Source organism: Dreissena polymorpha, chromosome 7 (genome assembly GCF_020536995.1).
Source record: "Dreissena polymorpha isolate Duluth1 chromosome 7, UMN_Dpol_1.0, whole genome shotgun sequence".
Taxonomy (NCBI): domain Eukaryota; kingdom Metazoa; phylum Mollusca; class Bivalvia; order Myida; family Dreissenidae; genus Dreissena; species Dreissena polymorpha.
In genome coordinates this window covers 36,980,747-37,007,744 of record NC_068361.1, presented here as the reverse complement: position 1 = coordinate 37,007,744, position 26,998 = coordinate 36,980,747, and the positions used below count along the sequence as shown (strand labels likewise).

Here is a 26,998-nt window from a genome sequence, read left to right as displayed (position 1 = left end):
TCAATTTATACACTATATAAAATCACGACTTAACCCTAGCTATATTGATTTATAATGGAGATAATAGTATGGTTCAATATGCCTAATCCTCATATATGGACCATGCTCTGTGAAAAGGGGGTTTAATGCATGTGCGTAGTGTCATCCCAGATTAGCCTGTGCAGTCCGCACAGGCTAATCCGGGACAACACTTTCCGCTTTCATATTTTTCATTTAAAGAAAGCAAAATCCAGTTTAGGCAGAAAGTGTCGTCCCTGATTAGCCTGTGTGAACTGCACAGGCTAATCTGAGACGACACTTAACGCACATGCATAAAACCCCTTTTTCACAGATCACAGCTAATATTTATTTATTATGAAAATACTAGTATGGTTTATAGTGTTCAATCCTTTGCAGAAACCTCTTCAAGACAGCACACTGAGCTCAGTGAGTTCTGCAGTGGAAAGGGGGTCACAGAGGCTGACGATGCAGAGCACAGATTCCTGCGAGAAGCTTCGACACTGCAGCGAAAAGACCAACGCAAACGATTTCAGCATCAACAGCATTAATACCCTCTCCAGTACCCACAGCAGCACATTCCGATCCCAGACAGCCTCTATCCCTAGACAGAAGGTCGTCCCAGAGATCTCAGTGACTAGACCGTCTTTTGAGCGTATTGATGTCACGAACATGTCGCCAGATCGTCTGGAGATGACAGTGACTATGGAGGAGATACAGACCTCACCGGAAGACGGGAGTTCACCTGAAAACGGGAGTTTGCCTCAGACTTTCAACGTGACCCTCATGGATGTGCTAGGGACTCGTAGACATAATCCAAGCGGAAGCCCAAACAAGGACTTGTTCCAAAACACATTTTCTACGTCTTTCATTGAAGGTGAGTTATTGTGTCATAATTGTAAACATTTTTGCTTGAAAATGTCTGTCTTTTTTAAACAGATTGCCACACTCTTTGCCCTATGCATGTGTGAATGTTACTGAGAATACAAGTTAAATAAAACTTTAAAAATAAACAGAGACAATGTGTTTTGAAAGGAAAACATTCACTTCAGTCCTTTACCACTCAGATTTTGCATGTTGTCACTTAAAAAATCGATTTAAATTAAATTAAAGACACTTCTTACTTGATACAAGTTTATAAACTATCATTTCCTTTTCTTATACTGATAAGCAGCATACAGCATAAAACCTGAACAGACTGCTAGTAACTAACTAACTGTTATGGTTTTATGCTGGTTGCATACAGCTATTTTCAACTTGTTTCTGATTAGGAAAGGGTTTAACCAAACTTTGTTTCAGGCGTTGGTTTCTCTAACTACCATAAACTACATATGTGTATTGTTCTGAGAAAACTGGGCATAATACATGTGCGTAAAGTGTCGTCCCAGATTAGCCTGTGCAGTCCGCACAGGCTAATCAAGGACGACACTTTCTGCCTAAACTTGATTTTCGGTAAGGAGGGACTTCCTTGAAACTTAAAATACCATTAAAGCGGAAAGTGTCGTCCCTGATTAGCCTATGCAGACTGCACAGGCTAATCTGGACAACACTTTACGCACATGAATTAAGCCCAGTTTTCTCAGAACAAGACACATATAGTCAATCCTTACATGGACATGAAAATGAGTCTTGTTATGTGAAAACTGGCCTTTAAGTATGTGCGTAAAGTTTCACCCCAGTAAAGCCTGTGAAGTTTGCACTGGCTGATCCGGGACAACTTTTACTTTAAGGGAATTTTTCGTGAAAAGGAGGTCACTTCCAAACAAAAATCCATTGTAGGCAAAAAGTTGAGTACGAAATATAAGCTTCGTACACTATTGAGTACGAAATGTTATGTGTACACATCACAGATTATGTGTACTACGTCAGAGGTTCTTCGTTGTGATCAATTTTCGCGAGTGAAAACGCAGCGATGGGGAAGTGTCGTTTCAAACCAGGGTGGTTAACTGAATATTCCTGGGTACAGAAAACAAATGACATTCGAAAAGCACATTGTCGAGAATGTATGAAGACCATTGATGTCGGGGGATGGGGGAAAGCGCTTTGAAAAGCCACAAGAAAGGGGAAACCCACACAGAAAACATGAAATTGAGAATCAATGTGTTTGTTTGTAATTACTTTAAAAAGGAAATACATATGTGAGACTCATTGAGTTAAGGATGGATATTAAAACATGTATTTGTATGTAATTAAATAACATGTATGAGTTAATATGGAATAAGTTTAATGAGGTTGAGCAATTAAATGACATTTACTGTGTTAATCTGGTTTGAAAATGCATATTTTTTTAAAGGAAACTAACATACTGTTCTTGGCCTTGAAAATGAAAATTTGGCCTTAAAAAGTCCTTGAAAAGTGCTTGAATTTAGGTTTGCGATTTCTGTTTGAACCATGAAGAAGCAAAGTGAAAACGGCTTTTGCAACCAGCATAAAACCAGAACTCTTTAGGTTTTATGCTGTCTGCTGCTCATCAGTATCTAACAGTTGGAAATGAAGCCTTTCAAACTTGAATATATTAAGAAAGGACTTCAATTAATTTGATTTTCTCAAGGACTTCAGATGGGTGTAAGTGAGTTTCTTTGTGGTAAAGGGTTAATGCATATCAATAGGTTCATTTTAACTTTGCTTCTGAGTGGGAAAGGGTTCAAAAGGTATCTAAGTAGTTAAGGGTTAAATAGATATTTAAGTGGTAAAGGGTTAAATACGTATCTTAGTCGTAAAGGGTTAAATAAATATCTAAGTGGTAAAGGGTCAAATACATATCTAAGTGGTTAAGGATTAAATACATATCTAAGTGGTAAAGGGTCAAGTATGTATCTAAGTGGAAAAGGGTTAAAAACGTATCTACGTGGTAAAGGGTCAAATACATATCTAAGTGGTAAAGGGTTAAATGCGTATCAAAGTGGTGAAAGGTTAAGTACATATCAAAGTGTTAAAGGGTTGAACCAAACTTTGTTCCAGGGGTCGGTGACCAGACACTGAACCCTGACGCGAGTGCCCAATGTATACAGGACATCAGCACGAACATCACCAGTGACCAGGAGAACAAACGGGACATGAAGAGGACCTTGGAAACAATGGAAAAGGTCCTCACCAGGTATGAAACAATGGAAAGGTCCTCACCAGGTATGAAACAATGGAAAAGGTCCTCACCAGGTATGAAACAATGGAAAAGGTCCTCACCAGGTATGAAACAATGGAAAAGGTCCTCACCAGGTATGAAAGGAAATATGCGCCATGCTCTAGGGAAACTTGGCACCCAATGGCATGTGTAAAGTGTTACCCCTGATTAGCCTGTGCAGTCTGTACAGGCTAATCAGGGACAACACTTTCTGCTTGAATTGTATTTTTTGTTTACAGAAAGTCTCTTTTTAGCAAGAATCCAGTTGATTAATTCAATTTTATTTGTTACGGTATATGATAAATGTAATTCAACAGTCATTACTGTTCATTATCCAACTTATAGTTGCCCTTTTATATGACTTTCAAAATTAGGGGAAATAACCATGCTTTATTTACAATTTCACAAAAAAGTGCACATTCATTTGTGGGGAAAAAACATTGGTATGTTTTTTCTCCTTTCAGCATTTACTTTATAAATAGTTCTTACCTTAACAGACTGTATATGGAACTTGCGCCTGTATTTGCCAATGGATTCTTTGACATTGTCTAGAAATAAATTTCTGAAAACTTAAATGTACTTAAACTACCTGAAAGTTTAGTCCAGCATTGCAGTTTACACCTTCCACTATAATATTCTTAGTTGAGAACAATGTGTTAACCCTCTCTCCCATAAGAAGCATATTGAAAATGGCTTACGCAACCAGCATAAAACCAGAACAGCCTGCAAGTAATTTGCTGTCTGTTTAGGTTTTATGCTGTTTGCTGCTCATCAGTATCTAAGGGTTGAAAATGAAGCCTTTAAAACTTCAATTTAGTAAGAAACATGTTAAATATAACTTTCTAAGGGACTACAAATGCGTGAAAATACGTATGTAAGTGGTAAAGGGTTAATGAAAGAAGCATCATTTATAGTCTTTATCAATGCAAACTCTGAGGAATCTTTATTGACACTAAGAAGTCGATGCATACGGGCCCTGGTCAGAGGTGAACGCCTTTTTTATCCTTGGTTGATTGCACTGGCTCATCTAGGACGACTTTATGAACATGTAATAAGCCCTTTTTTTCAAAAACGCTGGTTGTTTTGGTTTTATTGCAGCTTCTGTGAGCATGCAATGCATCTCTTTGTTTTTATTGCAGTTTCAGCGAGGGTCAAGGTCATGGTCGGGGGTCAAGGTCGTTCAAGGATCTTGAGACGGAGCTGATGAAAATCTTGAAACAACTACAAGAACAACTGGAGCAGAGCTTGATTGAGAACCAACACATAGCAGAACAACTCATGTTTTACTATCAGAGCTCTGGTGAGAATTTTTCATTGGAATTTTAATTTCTTAGTACCTAGTTTTTATGTCCTACAGTCTATACTGTGGGACATATTGTTTTTGCCTTGTCTGTTGGTTTGTTTGTTTGCATCAAACTTTAACATTGGCCATAACTTTTGCAATATTTAAGATAGCAACTTCATATTTGTAATGCGTGTATCTCATGGAGCTGCTCATGGAGTGGTGAAAGGTCAAGGTCATCCTTCAATGTTAAAGGTCAAATATATAGCTTCAAAGCGGTGCAGTAGGGGGCATTGTGTTTCTGACAAACACATCTTTTGTTTTTATATTTATTAGCAACCAACAAATATCAGAGCAACTCGTGTTTTACTTTTAAAGCTCCAGTGAGAATAACACAATTTTATTTAGAGTCCATTTAAAAAAAAAGTTATTCTTAATTACCTAGTTTTGTATGCACTTGACCACAATTTGTTCTCAGCTTATATATTGTCTAGAAAAATGTACAAAATTATTGAATAATTCTTATGGAATACAAATGAAGTATAAGGGTATGAATCTTTGGTGAGCGTACTATCAAATGTCTCTGACAAATTTAAATAAAATTACTATTAGTGTCCGATCTTTTTTATCACATGCTTTCAGAATATCAAAGAAATTTAATAATTACGTTCACATAATAAAACTGGGAAACTGTTTACATTGTGTGATTAAGCCAATAGAAAGGCTAAAAAATCTCCATTATATTTGTTTAACCCTTTCCCACTCATAGCAGAGTGAAAATGGCTATATTCAACCAACAGTCTGTTCAGGTTTTATGCTGTTTGCTACTCATCAGTAAGTTAGGGTTAGAAATGACGCCTTACACACTTGAATATAGTAAGAAAGTGCTTAATTTTAATTTGATTTGCTAAGGGACTACAAACGTGTCAAAATGTGCATCTTGAGTGCTAAAGGATTAAGATTAAAATATTTTAATGATAGCATAAAAAATCAGGTGTAAAACGAGACTTGCTCTGGACAAAGTGTGCTTAATCTTTGTGCTTAATGTGTCTTCCCAGATAAGCCTGTGCAGACTTCATAGGCTAATTAGGGACAGCACCTTCCAATGAATATGATGCTTAATGTGTCTTCCCAGATAAGCCTGTGCAGACTTCACAGGCTAATTAGGGACAATACCTTCCAATGAATATGATGCTTAATGTGTCTTCCCAGATGAGCCTGTGCAGACTTCACAGGCTAATTAGGGACAATACCTTCCAATGAATATGATGCTTAATGTGTCTTCCCAGATAAGCCTGTGCAGACTTCACAGGCTAATTAGGGACAATACCTTCCAATGAATATGATTGTCGTTAATAAGAAGGTAAATGCCATAGAAGCAGGAAGTGTTGTCTCTAATTAGCCTGAGCAGTCGGCGCAGGCTAATCTGGAATGGCACTTTTTGCACATGCATTAAGCCCTGTTTTCCCACAGCAAGGCTAATACGTGTTCTTATGTTTTAGTGAGTTCCATACAGGACCAGGACAGACAGCTTTCAAAGTACGAGCAGTTGTTGATTGGGACCAATAAAAAACTGGAGGAAAAGGTAAAATATGAATAAAAGGTCAAGGAAAAATAAACTGCACCAACCATTCATTGGATTTCGTAAATAATGTTTTGGTCAAAGTACGGGCAGTCATGATTGGGACCAATACAAAAACTGGAGAAAAAAGTAAAATATAAATAAAAGGTCAATAAAAAATAAATAGCACTGACCAGTCTTTTGATTTTGTTTTTGGTCGAAGTACAAGCAGTTGTTGATTGGGACCAATAATAAACTGTGGAAAAGGTAAAATATAAATAAATGGTCAAGGAAAAATAAATTCAGACAATTATTGTTATGATATTGTCAATTATTCCCATTAAAAAAAATTTAGCCTCCCTGTGAGTTAACTGGGCTTAATGCATGTGCCTTAAGTGTCATCCAAGATTAACCAGCGCAGGCTAATCAGGGACAACATTGGGCTTAATGCATGTGCCTTAAGTGTCATCCAAGATTAACCAGCGCAGGCTAATCAGGGACAACATTGGGCTTAATGCATGTGCCTTAAGTGTCATCCAAGATTAACCAGCGCAGGCTAATCAGGGACAACATTGGGCTTAATGCATGTGCCTTAAGTGTCATCCAAGATTAACCAGCGCAGGCTAATCAGGGACAACATTGGGCTTAATGCATGTGCCTTAAGTGTCATCCAAGATTAACCAGCGCAGGCTAATCAGGGACAACATTGGGCTTAATGCATGTGCCTTAAGTGTGATCCAAGATTAACCAGCGCAGGCTAATCAGGGACAACATTGGGCTTAATGCATGTGCCTTAAGTGTCATCCAAGATTAACCAGCGCAGGCTAATCAGGGACAACATTGGGCTTAATGCATGTGCCTAAAGTGTCATCCAAGATTAACCAGCGCAGGCTAATCAGGGACAACATTGGGCTTAATGCATGTGCCTTAAGTGTCATCCAAGATTAACCAGCGCAGGCTAATCAGGGACAACATTGGGCTTAATGCATGTGCCTTAAGTGTCATCCAAGATTAACCAGCGCAGGCTAATCAGGGACAACATTGGGCTTAATGCATGTGCCTTAAGTGTCATCTAAGATTAACCAGCGCAGGCTAATCAGAGACAACATTGGGCCTAATGCATGTGCCTTAAGTGTCATCCAAGATTAACCAGCGCAGGCTAATCAGGGACAACATTGGGCTTAATGCATGTGCCTTAAGTGTCATCCAAGATTAACCAGCGCAGGCTAATCAGGGACAACATAGGGCTTAATGCATGTGCCTTAAGTGTCATCCAAGATTAACCAGCGCAGGCTAATCAGGGACAACATTGGGCTTAATGCATGTGCCTTAAGTGTCATCCAAGATTAACCAGCGCAGGCTAATCAGGGACAACATTGGGCTTAATGCATGTGCCTTAAGTGTCATCCAAGATTAACCAGCGCAGGCTAATCAGGGACAACATTGGGCTTAATGCATGTGCCTTAAGTGTCATCCAAGATTAACCAGCGCAGGCTAATCAGGGACAACATTTTCCACTTTTACAGAATTTTTCTTTTTTTTAAAGTATGTTCTAAACAAAAATCCAGTCTAGGCGGAAAGCCTTGTCCTTGAATAGCCAGTGCAGACTGTACAGGCTAATCTTGAAGGATACTTTAGGCACATGCATTAAACCCCATTTTCTCAGAACATGGCTTCATTATGTTTTCCTAGACAACACAGCTTGAAAGCCAAGATTCCATTGTGTCTCAACTGCAAGTGACATTGTTAGCTTAACAGGCTGTAATAGGTTTTAGCAACCAGTCAAATTTCTTTTCTGTATCATGCTTTTGTCTATCAATCCCATAAACCCAAAGATTATTTTTTTCCCAGACAATGCAGCTTAAAAACAAAGATTCCATCGTATCTCAACTGCAAGTGACCCTGAACGAGTTCAAGATGTCTTCCACACAGGATCGCACAGATATCGCGACCTTTAAAACCAAGATGGCTGCCCTGGAATCAGAGAGAAACACGCTCAAAACTGAAATCTCAGATATCAAAACGACTAACGTGAAACTGCGAAGCCAGGTGAAGTCGCTTGAAACGGAGCAGGCGAACTCCAAAGACATTGTGGAGAAGTTGAAAGCAAACTGCCATAATCTGATGTCCGCCCTTGAGCAATATAAGAAACGTTCCGAACAACTTGTGGAAGACAACAAGAACCATATGGACGCGGTGTACAGGCATCAGAACAAGGTCAGTATAGTTTAAAACCTTTAACCCTTTGCATGCTGGGAAATTTGTCGTCTGCTAAAATATTGTCTGCTGAAGTTTTTAAATTAGCATTTTCTTCGATTTTTTTTTCAAAGAATACTATCAGAATAGCAAACAGTTTGGATACTGATGAGACGCCACAAAACGTGGCGTCTCATCAGGATCCAAACTGTTTGCAAAGGCCTTCAAAATTCGGTTCCAGCACTGTAAGGGTTAAACTTGTAACTGGCAGGCTGTTTTATTTTATGCCAATTGCATGCAGCCATTTTTACTAAGCCTGTGAGTGGTAAAGGTTTAAGACTTGAAAGGACAGAGTATTTTCTGCATTTGCAGGTCAGAGACCTAGAGGATGTATTGTCACAGAAGAAGTCAATGGAGATGCAGTGGCAGGTCAGTGATTTATTTTTTGCCCAAAATTTAAGGCTGTTTCCTGCAAAAAGTAATAATTTTCCCCAAAATCTTACAAAAATTGCCCCCCCCCCCCAAAAAAAAACAACAAACAAACATCTTTTCTGATAAACTCGATAATTTGTTTACTGATTTTTTTATTCATCAATTATATAGAATTCAGAAGTGCCTTAAAGTATAAATATTAAAATGAATAAGACATGCACTTATAAACAATCAAAATGCTGTTATGTATTATCATAATATTGTATTGTATTTTTCCGGATTTCATAATTAACTGTGTTAATTTTTCCCAATCAAATTGCTTGGGTTGTAAAATAAAAACGCATAATAAATCACTGCAGGCGAGAGTGGCTCAGCTGGAAAGTGACCTTGACCTTCAACGAGAAAATGAGGACAAGAACCATAGCGCATTGAATGATGAGAAGTCAAGGGCGAGCAAGTTGGCGGCCGACTTGAAGGCCGCAAATGACGCACTTACAAAACGGGAGCAGGTATTATACAGTTCTGATATTTCAATTGTTTAACTCCTCCCACACTATTGTTACAGTGTTGTTCAGCTCTATAAATTTTCAATTAGCTTTAGCAACAACAAAGAAACACGCACACACTTATTTACCAATTTTAGTCAAAACAACATCATTTTTCCCATTTCAACATCATTTTTCCAAATTCAACTTCATTTTTTCCCAATTCAACATCATTTTTCCAAATTCAAAACAACATCATTTTTCCAAATTCCATTTGATTGGAAAGTCAAAATAACATCATTTTTCCCCATTCAACATCATTTTTTCCCAATTCAACATCATTTTTCCAATTCAACATCATTTTTCCCAATTCAACATCATTTTTCCCAATTCAATTTGACTGCAAAGGCTATTCTGGATCAACACTATATAAACGCACATGCGTTAAACCCCCTTTCACAGAGCATAGCCAGTACATGTTGGTCTTGTTAACATTAAACCCCCTTTCACAGTGCATAGCCAATACATGTTGGTCTTGTTAACAGGAGCTGCAAGTTATGAAGGAGCGAGTCTCGGTTTACAAACAGAACGCTGAGTCTCAGATGAGTCAGCTGAAGACGAAGTACGACCAGGCAAAGCAAGTCCTAAAGGAAGAGATCAATTACAGGTATTGTGAATTTTTGTGCTTTAAATTTTACAGCATTTGCCTTTTGGATTGGGAAAAATAGTGCAATAAATCATAAAATTGGGAAAAAGAAAACAATATTAAATATGATTGTTAATAAAAATATTCCAGTAGTTTATAAGTGCATGTTTACCCCGTGTTCACAGAGTGCAGCTAATATTAACTCTTTCCCACTCAGAAGCAAAGTGAAAATGGCTATGTGCAAACAGCCTAAAACCAGAAGAGCCTGTGAGTCGCTCGCAGTCTGTTCAGGTTTTATGCTGTTTGCTGCTCATCAGTATTTAAGGGTTTGAAATGAAGCCTTTAAAACTTGAATCTTATAAGAAAGGTTTTTAATTAAATGTAACTTTCTAAGGGACTACAGATGCGTCAAAAACTTATCTAAATGGGAAAAGGTTAACATGATTATAAATAAAAGTATTCCCGTAGTTTATTTGTGCATGTTTACCCCGTGTTCACAGAGTGTAGCTCATATTAATGTGAAGGTGTGACGTATTTCAGGGAAAAAGTGGAGAATGAAAAAAATTCTGCCTTAAAAAACTGCCAAATGTTTTACGACTACATCTGCAAGTAAGTACCATAAATATCTGCATCCAAAGGTGGGGGCAAACAGAAATGGCATTGTCTCTAAGTCTGTCCGTCTGTCACAAACTTTTCAGGACTCTATCTCAGAAACTATGTAAGATATCAACATGAAACTTTATGGGTGTAAAGATAGATATCAATGATGAGAACGCAAGATTTCAACATGAAACTTTATGGGGTTTAGAAATCTTACAAAGAAGTGCCATGCACAAGAACCATTACCCTAAACTTTCTTAAATAAGAGGTATTGCCCTTTGCTGTTTTCATTTGATGTAAGTTTTCAGGGGCCGTATTCCAGTAGCTTCTTAAGTTAAAAAATAACTTAAGTTGAAATATTGCGCAATATTTTTTCTTATCTCCGCCATTTTTTCTTTTAACATAAGATTTCAATTAAGTTAAATTCTGGTAGCTTCATAAACTTATTAAATTTCTTTACTTTGTGTATTTTTTCTCATATATTGAAAATTAAGTTAACTTCCTTTAACTCTTAAAGGAATTTCTTATAGAGAAATACTAAGCGTCTCATGTTTTGTTTTTTACATTTCAAATTTAACTTAAGAAATTTCTTAACTTAAGTGCAAACTTAAGAAGCTACTGGAATACGGCCTCAGGGCTTTATCTCAGATACTATGCAAGATTTCAACATGAAACTTCATGGGTGTAATAATACCCATGAGGCCGTTTGCAATTCAAAAGAACAATAACCCTACACTTATTTATATGCCCCCTTATTCGAAGAAGGGGGTATATTGTTTTTGGCCTGCCTGTCATTCTGTCCCAAAACTTTAACCTTGGTATTTTGCATGCATGTGTATCTCATGGAGCTGCACATTTTGAGTGGTGAAAAGTCAGGGCCATTCTTCAAGGTCAAAGGTCAAATATCATTGTATTTTTATTTTCTAAAACTTTACCCTTCATTAAAGTTTGGTCATAACTTTTTGAATATTGAAGATAGCAACTTGATATTTGGCATGCATGTGTATCTCATAAAGCTGCACATTTTGAGTGGTGAAAGGTCAAGGTCATCCTTCAAGGTCAAAAGTCAAAAAATACAATCCAAGGGAAGTAATAAGCTTTAAAAGGGAGATAATTTCTAAACCTGCCAAATGATATATTGATATTTTATTTCAAAGTGGAGCAATAGGGGCATTGCGTTTCTGACTAACACATCTCTTGTTTTTGTAATACATATATCAATTATTTGCACCTATCTATGAATAAATTATTCTGTAGGGGTGCTCCATTGGAAAAGAAACATGGCACTGGGGGAGCCCCCATTGTTTGTATTTCTTGACCTTTTTCTACCCCCACAATCAAGTGGTAGTATATTGAAGTGACTGCAGGCCAGTCATTTAATCCTTCTCTATGTTTGCCCATGAAATTTCCAGAAAAAAATTCCCATTTCAGAAATTGCATTTTTCCCCAAAAAATTCCATGAAAAGACCTATGTTGTAAGTGAATATTGTGGCAGAGCCCGAGTTTTGCAATGTCTCCTCTCTGGTGGTAGGTTGAAGAAGGAGAAAAGATCAAGTGAGAGGAAGATTCAGGAGATTCTCACACTGCTGCAGAGGGAAAAAGGTGTGTTATTTGTACGATGTATTCTTGCACTGTAAGGGATCTATAGCTATATGGACAACATATTTAGGGAAAAAGGTGTGTTATTTGTACCATGTATTCTTGGTATTCTTGCACTGTTAGGGATCTATAGCTATGCGGACAACATATTTTTGCTCTCCTTGGGAACTATATTTGTGTGTTATTTTTAAAATGTTTTCTTGCACTCAAAGGTATGTGTTATTATGCCCCCCTTCTAAGAAGAGGGGGTATATTGTTTTGCACATGTCGGTCAGTCCGTTCACCATGTGGTTTCCGGATATTAACTCAAGAACGCTTAGGCCTAGGATCATGAAACTTCATAGGTACATTGATCATGACTGGCCAATGACCCCTATTGATTTTCAGGTCAATGGGTCAAAGGTCAAGGTCACAGTGACTCGAAACACTAAAATGGTTTTCGGATGATAACTCAAGAATGTTTAGGCCTAGGATCATGAAACTTCATAGGTACATTGATCATGACTGGCAGATGACCCCTATTGATTTTCAGGTCACTAGGTCAAAGGTCAAGGTCACAGTGACTCGAAATAGTAAAATGGTTTCCGGATGATAACTCAAGAATGCTTACGCCTAGGATCATAAAACTTCATAGGTACATTGATCATGACTGGCAGATGACCCCTATTGATTTTTAGGTCACTAGGTCAAAGGTCAAGGTCACAGTGACTAGAAATAGTAAAATGGTTCCCGGATGATAACTCAAGCATGCTTACGCCTAGGATCATGAAACTTCATAGGTACATTGATCATGTCTGGCAGATTACCCCTATTAATTTTCAGGTCACTAGGTCAAAGGTCAAGGTCACAGTGACTCAAAACAGTAAAATGGTTTCCTAATGATAACTCAAGGATAATTAGGCCTAGGATCATGAAACTTCATAGGTACATTGATCATGACTGGCAGATGACCCCTATAGATTTTCAGGTCACTAGGTCAAAGGTCAAGGTCACAGTGACAAAATATTCACACAATGGCTGCCACTACAACTGACAGCCCATATGGGGGGCATACATGTTTTACAAACAGCCCTTGTTTGTACAATTTATTCTTGCACTCCTAGGAAACTATATTTATGCGCATATTACATATTCTGGTTATTTTTCTACAATTTAATCTTTCAGTTCTAAAAAGTAGCTTGGTTAAAATGTTCTCATATAATGTTTTATTTCACACATTCCTAGGGACTTTGTGCACAAAAACGTTAATCAACTTAGTTTAGTATTTAATCAGTATTTTAGGAAAAATCATATGGTCAGTATATTTTAAAAAATCATGGGGACACAAAACATAGAATTAAATTGGATTACTTCATTTGCTCTTGTTTGTTTTCTCTTTAAAGAGCTTGTGAATATTAAGTCAAACCTTACGGTAGATTAAAAATATTGGTAATTATTTTGTGTGTGAAACATATTTGTTTGCGTGATGGAATCCACTCATTCCTGACCTATGTACTAGTGTATGTGTTGGAATCCACTCATTCCTGAGCTATGTACTAGTGTATGTGATGGAATCCACTCATTCCTGACCTATGTACTAGTGTATGTGATGGAATCCACTCATCCCTGACCTATGTACTAGTGTATGTGATGGAATCCACTCATTCCTGAGCTATGTACTAGTGTATGTGATGGAATCCACTCATTCCTGACCTATGTACTAGTGTATGGGATGGAATCCACTCATTTCTGAGCTATGTACTAGTGTATGGGATGGAATCCACTCATTCCTGACCTATGTACTAGTGTATGTGATGGAATCCACTCATTCCTGAGCTATGTACTAGTGTATGTGATGGAATCCACTCATTCCTCAGCTATGTACTAGTGTATGTGATGGAATCCACTCATTCCTGACCTATGTACTAGTGTATGTGATGGAATCCACTCATTCCTGACTTATGTACTAGTGTATGTGATGGAATCCACTCATTCCTGACTTATGTACTAGTGTATGTGATGGAATCCACTCATTCCTGACCTATGTACTAGTGTATGTGATGGAATCCACTCATTCCTGACTTATGTACTAGTGTATGGGATGGAATCCACTCATTCCTGACCTATGTACTAGTGTATGTGTTGGAATCCACTCATTCCTCAGCTATGTACTAGTGTATGTGTTGGAATCCACTCATTCCTGACCTATGTACTAGTGTATGTGATGGAATCCACTCATTCCTCAGCTATGTACTAGTGTATGTGTTGGAATCCACTCATTCCTGACCTATGTACTAGTGTATGTGATGGAATCCACTCATTCCTGACCTATGTACTAGTGTATGTGATGGAATCCACTCATTCCTCAGCTATGTACTAGTGTATGTGTTGGAATCCACTCATTCCTGACCTATGTACTAGTGTATGTGATGGAATCCACTCATTCCTGACCTATGTACTAGTGTATGTGATGGAATCCACTCATTTCTGAGCTATGTACTAGTGTATGTGATGGAATCCACTCATTCCTGACCTATGTACTAGTGTATGTGTTGGAATCCACTCATTCCTCAGCTATGTACTAGTGTATGTGATGGAATCCACTCATTCCTGACCTATGTACTAGTGTATGTGTTGGAATCCACTCATTCCTCAGCTATGTACTAGTGTATGTGTTGGAATCCACTCATTCCTCAGCTATGTACTAGTGTATGTGATGGAATCCACTCATTCCTGACCTATGTACTAGTGTATGTGTTGGAATCCACTCATTCCTCAGCTATGTACTAGTGTATGTGATGGAATCCACTCATTCCTGACCTATGTACTAGTGTATGTGATGGAATCCACTCATTCCTCAGCTATGTACTAGTGTATGTGATGGAATCCACTCATTCCTGACCTATGTACTAGTGTATGTGTTGGAATCCACTCATTCCTCAGCTGTGTACTAGTGTATGTGATGGAATCCACTCATTCCTGAGCTATGTACTAGTGTATGTGATGGAATCCACTCATTCCTGACCTATGTACTAGTGTATGTGTTGGAATCCACTCATTCCTCAGCTATGTACTAGTGTATGTGATGGAATCCACTCATTCCTGACCTATGTACTAGTGTATGTGTTGGAATCCACTCATTCCTGACCTATGTACTAGTGTATGTGATGGAATCCACTCATTCCTCAGCTATGTACTAGTGTATGTGTTGGAATCCACTCATTCCTCAGCTATGTACTAGTGTATGTGTTGGAATCCACTCATTCCTCAGCTATGTACTAGTGTATGTGTTGGAATCCACTCATTCCTGACCTATGTACTAGTGTATGTGATGGAATCCACTCATTCCTGACCTATGTACTAGTGTATGTGATGGAATCCACTCATTTCTGAGCTATGTACTAGTGTATGTGATGGAATCCACTCATTCCTGACCTATGTACTAGTGTATGTGATGGAATCCACTCATTCCTCAGCTATGTACTAGTGTATGTGTTGGAATCCACTCATTCCTCAGCTATGTACTAGTGTATGTGTTGGAATCCACTCATTCCTGACCTATGTACTAGTGTATGTATTGGAATCCACTCATTCCTCAGCTATGTACTAGTGTATGTATTGGAATCCACTCATTCCTCAGCTATGTACTAGTGTATGTATTGGAATCCACTCATTCCTCAGCTATGTACTAGTGTATGTGTTGGAATCCACTCATTCCTGACCTATGTACTAGTGTATGTGTTGGAATCCACATATTCCTCAGCTATGTACTAGTGTATGTGATGGAATCCACTCATTCCTGACCTATGTACTAGTGTATGTGATGGAATCCACTCATTTCTGAGCTATGTACTAGTGTATGTGATGGAATCCACTCATTCCTGACCTATGTACTAGTGTATGTGATGGAATCCACTCATCCCTGACCTATGTACTAGTGTATGTGATGGAATCCACTCATTCCTGACTTATGTACTAGTGTATGGGATGGAATCCACTCATTCCTGACCTATGTACTAGTGTATGTGATGGAATCCACTCATTCCTGACCTATGTACTAGTGTATGTGTTGGAATTCACTCATTCCTGACCTATGTACTAGTGTTTGTGTTTTTTCATCATTATGGGGATGAGGGCAATACAAATTTGCGCGTTTTGACTAAATTGGAAAATTTGTGTTTGTTTTGCTTTAAAAAGCTTCAAAATTGAGAATTGAAGTATTTTCAATAGTATATTTACAAAGATTCAATATTAATAGCTGGATGAGAGATGAACAAAATGTTGAGATTAAAAAAATAATGAAACCTTCAATTTGGAATTTTTAGGTACCATTTGGGGAAAATATATATGCTTTGTTTTCCATTGGAAAGTGGCCTTACATCGGACCCCATTTTTTTATGAAAAAAAACCCACTGTGTACCTTTCATCTGATTCACAGAGCAACAGAACAACGGCTCTGAAGGTTCTAGGGAGGATGTCCTTCGGCTGCTACGGTCAGTCAACCAACGTCTGCCACCGATGATAGAAGAGAACCAGAAGATCTCTTCAGATGTCAAGGCAGTATTGAAGGACTGGGACCAATGTATGTGCATTACTCATTGAGCTTTGTCTCTAAAGGAGGCATATTAGTTGCATTATGGGAAAACTGCGCATAATGCATGTGCGAAAAGTGTTGTCCCATATAAGCCTGTGCATCCCACACAGGCTAATCTGGGACGACATTTTCCCCTTTTATGGAATTGTTTGTTTAAAGGAAGTTTCTTATACAGGGAATTCCAGTTAAGGCAGAAAGTGTTGTTTCTTATAAGCCTGTGTGGATGGTACATGCTAATCTTGGAGGACATTTAACGCACATACATGCATACACACATGCGTCAAAAAACTGATTAAAGATGAAGTGTCAGATTTTCTGTGTATTGAATAATAAATATTAAAAAAATTGACGTTAATATTGTTTTGATAAGGAACATGAAAAAAATGTAGTTGATGTATAGAAACAAACTTTGAAAAAGCTTAATTGAGAAGAAAGAGTGAAGATTTTTCTTGTAAATTATGTTTTATCATTTACAACAGTGCTCTCAGGGAGATCGGAATCGGCATCTTCACTCAGTGAGCAGGATAATTCTCAAGGTAAAAACATTTTTATGTGTAATTACACATGTTAGAATATTATTTAATATAGAGGTAAGCATGCGTAAATAGAAATCTATATAATTTATGTTCAGGTATATAAAATAAGGTTTTTAAATTATTAAAGACACTTTTTTGCTACACCTTTGATGTTGTTTTTTTCTATTCCTTTTCTTCTAAGCCACTTTATCCTGACCACAAAGAATCTATGTGTTTGTCTCAGGTTTTTTGTAAGGTTTTAATGGCAACACTTTACTTACTATCATTTTCTGTCTCTCAGATTTCGTCCAAGGTTTTGCTGGCAACACTTTCATATCATTTTCTATCCGTTTGTCTCAGATTTCGACCAAGGTTTTGAAGGCAACCTGACCTGGCCTCAGAGGAGAAATGTGCAAACACCAGATGACTGGTCAAACACTCTACCACTAAGGGACATCACTCCATCCTTGAATGAGTCTGGTAGTGGTTCTCTCCCTTTGAAGAAGAAAAAATCAGATGAAAACAGGAAGTTGGGTGAGGCTGGTTACCAGGAGTTTTTCAGCGTGCCTGGACCAATCTACAGGCAGGGAATCAGTGACAGATGTCTGATCTATAATGTGAACGACAAGCCAGAGTATTTGTCAGGTACGATTACCTTTGAAATTTATATGTTATCTGAAATTATTCGAGAAGACATTGCAGTGTATTTTTTTGTTCAAATCCGGGGCAGTTATACAAAACATATTTTAAAAAACAACAATAAGAAAAAACTTTTTACGTCATTTTAAAAATAACATGTAAAAAAAGTCCTCTTAAAATTCTCAAGTCATATTCACCTGTAAATAATCATAAAGAACTGGAAATAAAAGATTGAGAAAAAAAATGAATCAAGAAAGGAAAAAAAATCACATTTTTCATTTTAAAAAAAGAGCATGAAACTAAACAGATTTAAAAAATTAATGAAAGGAAAACAAATGTCATATTGAAAAAAAACCTGTAGATAATTATCATCTTTTCAGGCCTCACACAGGTTAGGATAGACTCCGACCAAAGGTCGCTGTTTGCAATAGGAATGATAGACACTTTCGAAAAGCTCCATAAGGAAACCAACGAGTGCAGCGTGATACTGCGTGGTGCGAGCACGCGAATCAACGAGCGACTCAAAGTGTTCACCACTGGCCCTGCCACAGAGGTGAGTTGTTTGTGTTTGGTGTTTTTTAACCCTTTCCTGCCCAGAAGCAAAGTGAAAAAGACTATTTGCAACCAGCATAATACTAGAACAGCCTGCGAGTATCTTGCAGCCTGTTTAGGTTATATAAAGACTATTTGCAACCAGCATAATACTAGAACAGCCTGCTAGTATCTTGCAGCCTGTTTAGGTTATATGCTTGTTGCTGCTCATCAATACCTTAGGGCTTGTAAAACAAGCCTTTAAAACTGGAATCTAGTTAGAAAGTTTTTTTTAAGTTTTTTTTCTAACAGACTATAAAAGCGTCAAAGTGCGTATTAGAGTGTTAAAGAGTAATAGCACAAGTCTACAGAAAAATGTTTTTGAGCTTTGTTCTGGTAAAACTGGGCTAAATTCATGTGCCTTAAGTGTTGTCCCAGATAAGCCTGTGCAATCCACACAGGCAAATCAAGGACGACAATTTCCGCTTTTATGGTATTTTCTGTTTAAGTAAAGTCTATACTTAGCTTCAATCCAGCTAAGGAAGAAAATGTGGTCGAAAGCGGGATGACACTTACCACACATGCATTAAGCCCCCTTTTCACAGAGCAACACTCATCGTTGAGTGGTTCTTATAGTCCAAGTCCACAGTAAATAGTTCAATCAGTGTTTTTGTTGACACTGTAAATGTAAATGTAAATTACATATTGATTTTTCCATGGGCGAAATAACTTGACTCTTTATGCAGTAAACGTTTCTAAGAAATACTGGGTACAAAGGAAAGTATTATTATAGATGTGTTTAATTATGTCCTAGTAATGTGGGCCTCAACCTATGTATAGGCTGTGCTCTGTGAAAACAGGGGTTAAATGCATATGCGTAAAGTGTCGTCCCAGATTAGCCTGTGTTGTCTGCACAGGCTTATCATGGAGGACACATTCCACCTAAACTGGATTGCCGCTAAGAAGAGACTTCCTTTAAACAGAAAATACCATACAAACGGAAAGTGTCGTCCCTGATTAGCCTGTGCAGACTGCACAGGCTAATCTGAAACAACACTTTATTCACATTCATTAAACCCTGTTTTCGCAGAAAGAGGCTCATATATGTTCATATTTCACTCATTTCTGTTCATGTTTTCACTTTTATCACAGATGATAATCGATTTATGTTTAAATTTCACTCATTTCTTTTGATGTTTTCACTTCATGACAGATGATCAAGGTAACCTGCACTGCCATGTTAATTATCTAACAATGCCAGGAACAGTGTCTTTTCTAGAAATGCGAAAGTAGGAGGGAAATTCCCCTCTCACTTTGAAAAATAGGCAGGATTTTTCCGAAACTCAGGCACTTATCAAATACCATTTGTATACGTTTTACTTTTTATTTAAATTAATTTAATTTTAACATTTTTACACACCATCAGGTCAGTAAAATACTAACATAACATAACAGCCCTTTCCATAGTATTGCACTGGCTTGACTAAAAAAATGAAAATATGATTTTTGTTATAACATGATTTTTCTGTATCATTGAAAAATAATATAAAATTAACATATCTGATCACCTTCTTCGACATCCAATACAAAATTGTCTGCTATTTTTCTGCCATAAATATTCATCCCTTCATTTTCAATAGAAATTGTTAATTGTATTGATTTCCCAAGCATAAGTTTAAATGAAAACTCTTTAAATTTTATTCAACTGCCTATCAGAGAGTTACATCCCTTTGATTTCCAGTGTTTCTGTCAAAAACACGCGAAGCGGAATTCAGCCGCTTTTAAGGATATGGAGTGATAATATCTTCTGATTCGGAATCCTGTGGGATCTACAACAAAAATAGACCGCTCTAGAATAGACATTTCCAGAAAAAGACACTGGCTTGCATGATGGATATAATTATATAGCCTCTAACCTGCATGTTGGTATATTGACCCAATTAATTCATAGCCAATTATTTACATTACAAGCATGTTTGGATGATGGCATCAATATAGTGACAAAAAAAAACTTTGGGGAGCATCACCCATCTCCGACGGTTTCTTGTTTGATATTGAAATGGGTATGCATATTTGTTTGATCTGCAAAAAACTGTTTCCACAACTTGTCATTACAGTTCATCCGCTAATTATTATCCCCCGCCGTAGGCGGAGGGATATTGTTTTGGGGTTGTCCGTCCGTTCGTCTGTCTTTCCGTCCGTCCGGCACTTTTGTGTCCGGAGCCATATCTTGGAAGTTCTTTGGCGGATTTTATTGAAACTTGGTATGAGTATATATATGGATAAGAGGATGATGCACGCCAAATGGCATTGTACACCATTTGTTAATAACATAGTTATGGTCCTTTGTATCTTGAAAAAATGCTTTTTTTGGCGTTGTCTATCCGTTCTTCCATCCAGAACACTTTTGTGTCAAGAAGCATATTTTGCAGGGGATATCAATTCAACAAATTTGCTGGTTAGTTTTAATGTTACAAATAGTAAATGAAAGGAAGTAAAAGCTCAGCTCAATGGTCAGCTTTTTAAACTGAGGCAGAATTAGAGTTGGAAATGAAGCCTTTAAAATTTGAATCTTGTAAATAAGGTCTTTAAATAAATCTAACTTTCTGAGGGACTACAAATGTATCAAAATAGCTATCTTAGTGGTAAAGGGATAGTATCCATGCAACATGTTGCATTACCATATGTTTAATGCACATGGTGATATGACTTAAGTATCTATCATCTTGAACCGGTTGGGCATGGTTGTTTCTCATGTTTATGAATGCCATATCTGTACTGTCAACTGTTCAATGTCTCTTAAGTATCTATCATCTTGAACCGGTTGGGCATGGTTGTTTCTCATGTTTATGAATGCCATATCTGTACTGTCAACTGTTCAATGTCTCTTAAGTATCTATCATATTGAACCGGTTGGGCATGGTTGTTTCTCATGTTTATGAATGCCATATCTGTACTGTCAACTGTTCAATGTCTCTTAAGGTACATGCAGCATGATGCCAAATTTTAATTTCTGTATTGCAATATTTCTGAAGTAACATTTATTAATTATTTTGTTTAATGTTTGTTATGAATTCAAATTTTATTTGATAAAAACAAACAAAATTCTCAGGTGAACGCCTTAGGGCCCATGACCCACTTGTTTTATAATGCTTTGGCCTGGGATCATATAAATTGGTATAGTAGTTACATGGGAGGAAAGAGGATGTATTTAGATTTCCAGGTATAAAGGAAAAGGTCACATGAGCTTTTAAGAAGAAATCGGTTTCTTCATGATATCTAGAAAAAAAATGACCCCCTATCATGTAAATTGGTATGCTGGTTAGTTGTTAGGAAATAATGACTCCTATTGATTTTGAGGTCAAAAGGTCAAAGAAAAAGGTCACAATGGCTTCAAAAAAAGGAAATGTGTTTCCTTACAATAACTTAATAATGCTATGACCTGCAATTATGCAAATTGCATGAATATTAGGACTCCTTTGCATTTAGGTCATCAGGTCAAATGTTGAGATCATATGGACCTGTTTCATGAAGTTTAATTGTTTCTGCACAATCTATAGAGAACATAATTATAGAGGGTCATATTAATAAGTATGCTGGTTGGTCTGAACTAAGGATGACCCCTAGTGATTTTGAAATCAAGAGGTCTTATAATGTCAAGGTCATAATGGACAACTTTGCTACAATTCTGAGAGCATAAATGTCTTTGAAAACATCTCTTGATGCATGAAATCTCAGTTACTGGCATGCTTATGTATTAAGTATACAACACTGTGCCATGTGAATTTGGAATATATCGTCAAACTTAAAATAGATAAAATGTTCTTGATTTTCTCATCAAAAACTGTTTGTTTCATTTTCTGGATGTAATTTTGATGTATTCCCTCCATACATTTAGTATACTAAGCACTTTCCATTGACTTATTCACTGGGATTTTATTTTTTCATTTTTGCTGTATTTTTAAACTGTGTTCATGCATGGATGGACTTTTAGGATTTAATAAAATATATAATCAAACAAACCATTTTAAAATAAAGTAAATGTTTAATATATTTATATATGCTAATGTCAATTTTACATATTATTTGTCAAAAGTAATAAATACAACAGATAAAACTGCTTGCAATGCCTTGTTGATTCCAAGATTGATGTAACATAAAAGTGTGTTTATACTATTGAACATCGTTATTTCAAAGTAGTATGGGCCCTAATATATGTGACATTGGGAATTTGGAAATAACGATGTTCTGTATGGTACTCGTATATCTTTAAGTATTATATTACACTGCAAGTAAATTTTAATGTGCTTATGGATAGGACGGTTTGTAAATACAAATGTAGATTGTAAAATTCAATTAAGTACTCAGTATTTGTTAAATAATTTCAAATTCAACAGATATAAATGCAATTCCCGCTTTGAAAGTCACTAAATCATATCGCTCAATTGGTGCAAAAAGTTACCACGTGCCTTCTAATTTTAATAGCACATGGTACCTTTTTGCTCTGATGGGGCGAATTATGGACTAAAATGCTGACTATTAAGCCATGGGTCATTCAGCCATGACTTGGTAAGCCAAAAACAATGGGTGGGTCATTCAGCCATGACTTGGTAAGCCAGAAACAATGAGGGTTCATTCAGCCATGACTTGGTAAGCCAGAAACAATGGGGAAGGTGCTAAAATATTGCTGGGCTATACATGTTATTGCCAAGGTGAGACTTCGAAAATAAAACACTGATAAAAGTTTTTGAAACCAACATTTAAGTATGAAATGGAGATGATTTGGAATTAGGAACTTCAAATAAAGATTGTGACTGTTTTGTAAATTAATTAAAGATGGGGAAAACTTTGGAATGAAAAAAAGTTCTGAATAACAATCAATTGCAATAAATAATTATTGAAATAGCAGTGTACAAATATGTGCTATTTTCTGCACACGCTTGTATGTTTATATGATAATAAGGCTAGAACTATAGTATTATAAAATGCATGTATTTATGTATTCTAGAGCCAGGGGATGTGGGTTTGTTTTAATTTCCCTTCTTGAAAGCATAAAGCAATCGCATATTGTTGAAAACAGATAAGTTAATTTAGCAAGGCTTAGAAAACAAAAAGCTTAACTTGTTTGTGTTTCACATTTTCATGGAAAGCAAATTAATCTGTATTTAATAAAAAAAAAATGGATACAATTATAATTGGATAACATCTTGAATCATTCATGTTTAAACCCTTCCCAACTAAGAACCACAGTGAAAATGGCTATGTGAAAACAGAATAAAACCAAAACAGCCTGTGAGTAACTCGCAGTCTGTTCAGGTTTCATGCTGTTTGCTGCTCATCAGTATCTAAGTTTTGGAAGTATAGCCTTTAAAACTTCAATTTATTAATAAATGTCTATAATTAAATTTAACTTTCTAAGGGACTACAAATGCTTCAAAATATGTATCTAAGTGGTAAAGGGTTAATTACAGAGTTAGAAACTAACATGTTGGCTTTGTAGCTGTGGCCAAGAGCTCTGAATATGCAATGATAACGTACTTTGCAATGTTTTATGCGCAGCCATGTAAAACGCGCAACCATGTATAACATACAGCCATGTATAACATACAACCATGTATAACACACAACCATGTATAACATACAGTCATGTATAACATACAACCATGTATAACACACAACTATGTATAACATACAGTCATGTATAACATACAACAATGTATAACACACAACCATGTATAACATACAGCCATGTATAACATACAACCATGTATAACACACAACCATCTATAACATACAGCAATGTATAACAGGCAGCCATGTATAACATGCAATCATATATAATGTGCAATCATGTATAACATGCCACCATGTATAACATTCAACCATGTATAACATGCAACCATGTATAACATACAACCATGTATAACATGCAACCATGTATAACATACAAACATGAATAACATGAAACCATGTATGACGTGCAACTATGTATAACATACAACCATGTATAACATGCAACCACGTATAACATGCAACCATGTATAACATGCAACCATTTATGACAAGCAATCATATATAATTCTTACTGAATTTCTTATGAAAACATAGCATCTATTAAAGATATTTTGGATAGCACAATGAATTTTTTGCAAATTAGCACTCAAAATAGCATTGTATGGTTGTGTAACACGAACCAACTGTCAGATTGAAATTTAGGTGGTTAAAAACTGCACATAATACATGGTAAAGTGTGGTAAATCAGAAGTCTAACTCTATTTTAGAGTCTCGAGTACTCTGTACTGAAAGAGCTGGCGTTTGCGATGCAGAATCTCAACATCTGCGTGGACTCTCAACAGACAGCCATTGGGTTCTTCTGGACCAGCGAACTGCCAGCCCCAAACCAGCACGGTGAATTTGTCAACCAGAAGTTATTGGATCAGGTACTGGCAATTTTGAATTTGAGCCTCACTCTAGGAAGTTCCGAGCTCTATGCATGTGCATAAAGCTTTGTCCCAGATTAGCCTGTGCTTTATTGTATTTTTCGTTTAAAGGCAGTCTCTTCAAAGTGGAAATCTAGTTAAGGCGGAAAAGTGTCATCTCTGTGCAGGGACTGTACAGGCTTATCTGGAATGACACTTTATGCACATGCATAAAACCCCATTTTCCATAGGAAAACGGGGCTTAATGCATTTGCGTAGTGTCTATATTAGCCTCTGCAGACTGCACAGGCTAATCAGGGATGAAACTTTCTGCATGTAATTTATATTTTCGGTTTAAAGGATATCTTTTCTTAAATCAGTTTAGGTGGAAAGTGTCATCCGTGGTTATCCTGTGCCAACTGCACAGGCTAATCTGGGACAACACTTTATGCACATGCATTAAGCCCCAAATTCCCACAGCACCACTAATTTCATTTTATTTACAGGTGGCCTACCTGAAAAATGAGCTTGGAATGCTGAGGAAGAAGTACGAGTCGAATGCCGGACAGGAGGACCAAATCTGCAGATCATGTGAGTGAACTCTTTACCCCATAAGAAACAAAGTGAAAATGGCTTTTGCAACCAGCATAAAACCAGAACAGCCTGCGAGTAACTTGCAGTCTGTTCAGGTTCTATGCTGTTTGCTGCTCATCAGTATCTAAGGGTTGGAAATTAAGCCGTTAAAAGTTTAATGGTCTTTGATTAAATTTGACTTTTTAAGGAACTACAAATGCGTCACAATAGGTATTTAAGTGGTAAAGGGTTAAGCCTTTACAAATGAGATATGCACTTTGATGTATTTGTAGTGTCTTAGAAAATCAAATTAAATAAAGACCTTTCTTATTAGATCCACGTTTTTAAGCTTTTATTTTAATCCTAAGATACTGATGAGAACCTAAAAACTTAAAATCTGATCAGGCTGCCAGTTACTCGCAGGCTGTTCTGATTTTTTGCTGGTTGCGTAAAGCCATTTTCACTTTGCTACTAAGCAGAAAAAAGGGCTAATATTGTAAATGGCCAAGTTTTTGAAAAATAAAGCAGTAATATTAATAAATATATTAAAATTATTTTAATGAAATTAATAACAAAATGTAATGAAGAGTAAATTACCTTGAATTATATTTTTTATTCCAAACTAGTTCCTTGGATAAGCTATATTTTATTCAAAACCTAAAATCATGCTATACATTATTGAAACAAACAAAGACATTAGCAGTTTTGTACAGCTTTCCACAGATCAACTCAAGTTTGTACTAATGAGCATCATATGAAGCTTATATATATGTTTGTTGTAATTTTTAGTGGAAAGCACTCTGGATGTGGTGACGAGGGCAAAGTACAACTTGCAGAGACAGATGCCTGGAAGTCCGAGATAATGAAACACCTGAGCCAATATGTTCTGGGAAAACCGGGCTTAATGAATGTGGGTAAAGTGTTGTCCCTGATTAGCCTGTGAAGTCAGCACAGGTTAATGAGGGACAACACTTTCTGCCTAACTGGATTTTTGTGAAGAAGAGATTTTACGTAAACAAAAACTGCCATAAAAACAGTAAGTGTGGTCCCTGATTAGCCTGTGCAGACTGCATAGGCTAATCCATAAGGACACTAAACACACATGCACTAAGCCTTGTTTTCCTAGAGTTTGGCTCATGGAAATATAGAATGCATCAACTGACTTTCACTAGAACTAATTGGACTTTAGGCAAGAATCGAACTTGGGGATGCAAACAAGAACTGTATATAGTGTGCGTGTCAATGTTAAAATGACGGGAACATGTTTATTGGGTTCAGTGGAACTTGTATCTCAACAATTTAGAGAAATTATTGTTAACTTTTTTAAGATTCCCAATTTAATAAGACAAACCTGGTATTATAAAAAATTGGGTCAAGCATAAAATGTAAGGGTAGGGCTGGTTATTAGAAACATTTTTTTTCTTCTAATGCAATGAAAATAATGATTAACATACAAGACTTTTGTATGCATTGTTTACAAGTTGTTCCTCAATTGAAGGCCTAAAGCCAGAATGGTTTCATATTTGTACATTCAATTAAATAATTTACTTAACACTATGCCATAAAGGTGCTACTAATTTAAAAAATATTTTTTGTTTGTTTGTGTCTGATGTTCAATGAAGCGTTCACATTCTACTGCCTTGGTATGTTGTTATGTGGCTGCAGACTTTGTGTACATTATACATAGTTAAATTATACATATAATTTATGATCTTTCATTGTTTATTGTCAAGTATTTGCTGTCTTTATGTCTATTGTAAAATACATATTTTCACATAATTTATGTTCTTCCATTGATAACTGTCATGTATTTGCCTATTTTTTTCTAT

The 26,998-nt window shown here is 36.7% G+C and overlaps 1 protein-coding gene and 1 long non-coding RNA gene across 5 annotated transcripts in view; one reads left to right on the top strand and one right to left on the bottom strand.

Annotated features, from left to right (window-relative positions):
* Nucleotides 1-26,998, top strand: part of LOC127836826 (uncharacterized) — a 195,695-nt gene that overhangs the window by 97,202 nt on the left and 71,495 nt on the right. The gene's annotated exons all lie outside the window — the stretch shown is intronic.
* LOC127836829 (uncharacterized) overlaps nt 5,141-26,998 on the bottom strand; it is a 66,442-nt gene continuing 44,584 nt past the window's right edge. Inside the window, exons 4-5 of the long non-coding RNA XR_008028942.1 lie at nt 5,654-5,730; nt 5,141-5,576 (exon numbers count right to left, since the gene is read on the bottom strand). This is a non-coding gene — a long non-coding RNA (uncharacterized LOC127836829). The remainder of the gene's footprint in view (nt 5,577-5,653; nt 5,731-26,998) is intronic.